The 5,648-nt window shown below is 36.5% G+C and overlaps 1 pseudogene; it reads left to right on the plus strand.

Moving 5' to 3' along the window:
• The first annotated feature begins 1,050 nt into the window (after window positions 1-1,050).
• The window catches only part of LOC107671156 (AH receptor-interacting protein-like), an 11,654-nt pseudogene continuing 7,056 nt past the window's right edge, over window positions 1,051-5,648 (plus strand).

The raw sequence follows: 5,648 nt of genomic DNA on the forward strand, positions 1-5,648 counted from the left end.
ACGACTGTGTGCTTAATATTAATCAAACAACAAAAGACAAATTCAAAATCACACACTGCTCTCCACTGAAGGACTTTTTAGCTTTAATAAGAAACAAAGAAAGTTTAATTCATACAGTGAAGACTATGCTGTTTTATTTTACATTTGATTATTCATTTCTGTAGTACGCTGCTAACTGCTTGAGACTTGCATAAAAAAAAACATTAAAGCACAGTTTGTTTCATTTGTATCTTTTTATTCTATTGTATTTGTCCTTTGCTTTTTTATTACTGACAGTTTAATTGTTTTCAATCATTTTGAGGACTTTTTGTTTGTTTATTTGTTACTAATAGGCTAGTTACCAAAATATTCTGATGTGGGATTGAGAATTGTGAAATTCCGCTGGTCTCTACAATGTAGATGTCCTAGCAACCTTATTTACAGGAAATATATATTTGATATGTATCACTATCTTTAAATAAATCACTCATATAAAGTTTTGGTCATATGGCCCCCTCATAATCGTGTTAAATAATCGTGATTACAATATTGACCAAAATAATCGTGATTATGATTTTTGCCATAATCGAGCAGCCCTACTCCAGTCTGCACCAAATCCGACTGGAGTCTTGATGCCCAACAAGCTCCAGTCCGTGCTATATCCGACTGGAGTGCGGACGCCCTACAAACTTCAGGCCACACCAAGTCCTTATTTGATCCTTGCTCAGGTATGAAGCAGTGTTTCATTTGCACTTTGAAAATTTATACTTGATGTTGATTTTTATATACGTTTAATGGGTAGTTGATGAATATGAATTTAAAGTTTTTATGTAAAAAAAAATCATATTTTAATACGTTTGTTGTACTTCTAACAAAAATCCAAATGAATTTCAATTAAGCTGAGCTTATAAAACCGCATGTGTGAACTATATAAGATGAAAGAAAACTGTTTAACATAGTTTTAAGTTAAATAAATATAAATTATGTTGGACATGCCACTGCTTGATGTTTAATGTCAAATACTCTTATTTATCTTTTACAGACATTTTTTCCTTCTATGAAGTCGGAAATATGCTGGGTCAAGGAGGATTTGGAGCCATCTACGAAGGGAGGCATGTGAAGGATGGCCTTGAGGTGTCAATTTTTATTTATTTATCTACTTAGCTAGTCATTTCTTATCTTTATCCTTTTGCATTTGTTGCAAGTCCTTCTAGTGTATTGTATGTCCACTGTTTAGAGCAACTGACCTCTTTAAACTGTAAGATTGACCAAATATGCTCTGCATGTTTTTAAATTCATGCTTGGAATTTACATTCACAAAACTTTACATGTCTGTTCAGAATTAATGAAGGCAATGATATGATCTCTACATATGTTAGTTATAAATATTGCTCACACAAATTCTTCTTCTTTCTTTTGTTGATCAGGTGGCAGTAAAGTTTGTCAAGAAAACAAAGGATACACAATACATCAACTTTGTAAGTAGACTGTTCTTTCTATATTTTTTTCCTTTGAATCACTTTATTAAGTATTTGGGAATCCACCTCCGTCTAACCATCATAAAAATCTTTTTTCTTTCAGTCTGAACCTCTTCCACTGGAGGTCGCTCTTTTAATCCTCGCAAATGAAGGCCCCAGAGTTCCCCAGATAATCCATCTGCTGGACTGGAAGGATCTGGGTGAATACTACATCATGATTCTGGAGCAGCCTATTCCCTGCGAGGACTTGTTTGATTTTGTGCAGCACCATGGAGGCAGAATTGATGAGGACTTGGCTCGGGTTGTCATGCGGCAGGCAACACAAGCCGCTTACATGAGCTGCCAACGTGGAGTGCTGCACACGGGACATCAAAAAGGAAAACCTTTTGATCAACAAGGACACCCTAGAAGTCAAACTTATTGACTTTGGGTGCAGTGACCTCCTTCAAAGCGCACCCTATACTACATTCATGGGTATGTATTGAAGCCATCGAATAGGAATCACTCCAGTATCATGCTAATGGGCATCTAGACGAAATGCTGTGGTAATGCAATGCACATAACACAAAATCTGTACTTCTTACAGGCACACAAATGTACTGTCCACCCGATTTATATCAGAGGGCAAGTAGCACGGGGAGCCATGCAGCGACAGTATATTCATTGGGAGTACTCTTGTTCTCGCTAGTATGCGGGATGTTTCCAGACAGTGACGACCTGATCGTGATCAATCTGAACCATTGGTTCATAGCTGGCTTGTCAGTAGGTAAGATCATCATAACATGACATCTCTTCCATTTTCCAAAAGATTTATTTTACAGTAGTTTAATAAAAGTAAACTTAAAGCTTATTGTTGAATTTCAGTGTATCTGCACCCCTCTATTTATGCTGTATACTGTAATAGACATTGACTTGCAAAATGATTCCTGATTGACAGGCTAAATAAGACCAGAACAATTTTAGTACAAAAACAGTCAAAGAAAAGTTGAAAATACTCTCTTTATAAAAATCACAAAACACACTCTTAAATCTTTCTATAACCAGGTTTGATGTGAAGTACTGAAGTGGGAAAATACCTAAAGTGACAAAAGAAATGGAAATAAAATCCAACAGTACCATGGTCAATAATTCCACATATACATGTATACCACAACCTACTGTACGTGACACTGTTAGACAAGGAAAACAAGGACCAGATATAATTCTCAAATAATTAATATTCAAAACAATTAGTTATTTTAATGTATATTTAGGTGCATTGAAAATACAGATAACAAAGTAGGTGTGATATTCACTGTACCAGATTTTAATTCCAAAATCATTAAAAGATTTTTAGACAACCTATCAGTATACACTGGAAAAATCATTGCAATACTAATAGTGTTACAGTGGGTTGAGTAAAATAAACCATTGAGAGCATGTTCTGTCTCAAATTGTTTTTTAAAGAGATTAGAAACAGGTAACATGAAAAGCAAAGTTGATGTGCTAATGGAGACCATTTGTCCTGTTCAGACAATATACAGGGTTCAGATGATGGGTACCACCAGCTCATAGGTGTAAAAAGAAACAAGTTGGCAGATAAGTGTGCAAAGGAAGCCACAAAAAAGCCAACGGAGACATGAAAGTAAAATATATAAAGACTGAAATTAAGTTTTGAATTAAACAACGTGGAGAGATGACAAAAAACAGCTGGAAGACGAAAACCGGAAGACGGTTTTCGAACATTCAAAGAAATGTTGGTAAAGGGAGAATATAACAAAGAAAATAGAAATGAGGAAACAATAATTAATATGATAAATGTTTTAATTTAATGCAATATCTGAAAAAGACGGGTTTTTCAGTAACACGAATCTGGTTGTACAATTTTAACCCACACTCCAAACCAGCAAGTGGAGGTAATGCACCTTACAGCTGTATGCCAAACACCCATGGAAAGTCAAGAAGAAGAAGAAGCAGCGGCAGTAGGCGAGTGAAGTGTAGTCTGTTTACTGTAACCCCTGTCACGCAGCGCCATCTAGACTCAACGGAGCGACACTCTTCTAATGAGCCGCTGCTGCAGCGCCATCTAGACTCAGCGGAGCGACACTCTTCTACATCTTCCAGAAGAATGGAGGAAATAGACACAAAGCTAAGAGCTGATGGCGTTCAGAAAAAAGTCATCTCTCCCGGAAAAGGAGAACTTTCAACGTTTCCCAATGGAACAAAGGTAGTGTAACGTACAGGATACATTTTACAGTAATGAAATGTCACAAGACGATCAACAAATGTGTTATGGTTTAACGTCTCGAATTCTGAGCTAGCTGGAGTCGCCATTTTTGACGCATAACATGGGCTTGATTTCGACTGAAAATAGCCCAGAGTCGTTCAGCTTAATGTGTTATGCATATATCGGAATATTAAAAGAAATATTTCAACTGGTGTGTGTCCGGTTTTTTACACGGAGACGCTAGGTATTCAGATTTAGCCGTTAGCTAAGCATCGGGAGGGATACCTGATGCTACAGTCTATGAAGGCGGTCTCACAAACAGGATGTCTTGTCTGTTTGCATTTTTGGCACAGAGAGAGGAGAAAAAGGTTGATCTCTTCTGAGTGACAGCTGAAAGCCACGTACATCTTTTCTCTCTGTACCTTGTGGTGCTTGAGGCGAAGGCAAGGGAGCATAGGCCTATAACTGTAGTAAAATCTATTATATGTGCTTTTTTAACATTTAGACAAAATGTGAATCGAATAAAGAGTTAGCGTATCAGAGCAATATTAAATGTAAACAAAATGTTCCGGCACTGAGAGGCTGTTGGGCTCAAAATATAGAGAATTTCAATCAAACTAAAAGTCGTAATGCAACTAATACCAGAGCTATACGTTAAATTCTTTATAATAAATAACCAAATGAATTATTTTGTATTTTTCGACCTTGAAAGGTGAAGTTTCATTACCGCACTAGCCTTTGTGATGGCATTGTGTTGGATGACTCCAGGACAATGGGAGGTCTCAGTAAACCTATGGAGCTCATACTGGGGAAGAAGTTCAAGCTTCCTGTGTGGGAGCAAGTGGTTACCACTATGAGAGAGGGTGAAATTGCGGAGTTCACCTGTGATGTTAAGGTCTCTGCCTTCTAATATGTGCACATCTACATATTTGATTTTGTAATATTACATATATGTGACCACAAAACCAGTCATAATTTTATGTATTTATACATAATCTAAAAGCTGAATAAATAAGCTCACCATTGATGTATGGTTTGTTAGGATAGGACAATATTTGGCCGAGATGCAGTTATTTGAAAATCTGGAATCTGAGGGTGCAAAAAAAAAAAAAAAAAAATATTGAGAAAATCGCCTTTAAAGTTGTCCAAATGAAGTTCTTAGTAATGCATATTACTAATTTTGATATATTTCCGGTAGGAAATGTACAAAATATCTTCATGAAACGTGATCTTTACTTAATAGCCTAATGATTGTTGGCAAAAGAAAAATAATTTTGACCCATACAATGTATTTTTGGCTATTGCTACAAATATACCTGTGCTACTTATGACTGGTTTTGTGGTCCAGGGTCACATATGTAAATATGAACAAATTATTGTTTTATTGTTTCTGATATTTTGACTCAATACTTTTTTTTTTCTTACTGTAATAGCACACAGCTCTCTACCCTCTGGTTTCTCTGTCACTACGCAACATCAGCCATGGAAAAGACCCACTGGAAGGACAGAGACACTGCTGTGGAATAGCTCAGGTTCACTCGCATCATTCTATGGGTCACCCCGATCTGGATAAGTTGCAGGTCAATCCTCAGCCTCTAGTTTTTACTCTGGAAATGCTAGAGGTGAGAAACAGTAGCTTAATCTCATTTTTAGAGGTGCAGTTTTACATGAGAATGGACAGTGAGCTCTGATAACCACATGAACAGCATCATAAATAAAATTCCTGTCTGTTCTATATGCATTAATGTGTTATAAAGGGATAGTTCACCCAAAAATTAAAAACTGTCATCTGCTCACCCTCTACTTGTTCCAAACCTGTATGAGTTACTTTCTTCCATTGAAAAAAAATATTCTGAAGAAATTCTGGTAGCGTTGACAGTACCCATTGGCTTCCATAGTTTCCCCACACAATGGAAGTCAATGGCTACCATCAACTGTTTGGTTACCAACATTCTTCAAAATATCTTATTTTGTGTTCAACAAAA

Source organism: Sinocyclocheilus anshuiensis, unplaced genomic scaffold (assembly GCF_001515605.1).
Source record: "Sinocyclocheilus anshuiensis isolate Anshui unplaced genomic scaffold, SAMN03320099.WGS_v1.1 scaffold145, whole genome shotgun sequence".
NCBI lineage: Eukaryota > Metazoa > Chordata > Actinopteri > Cypriniformes > Cyprinidae > Sinocyclocheilus > Sinocyclocheilus anshuiensis.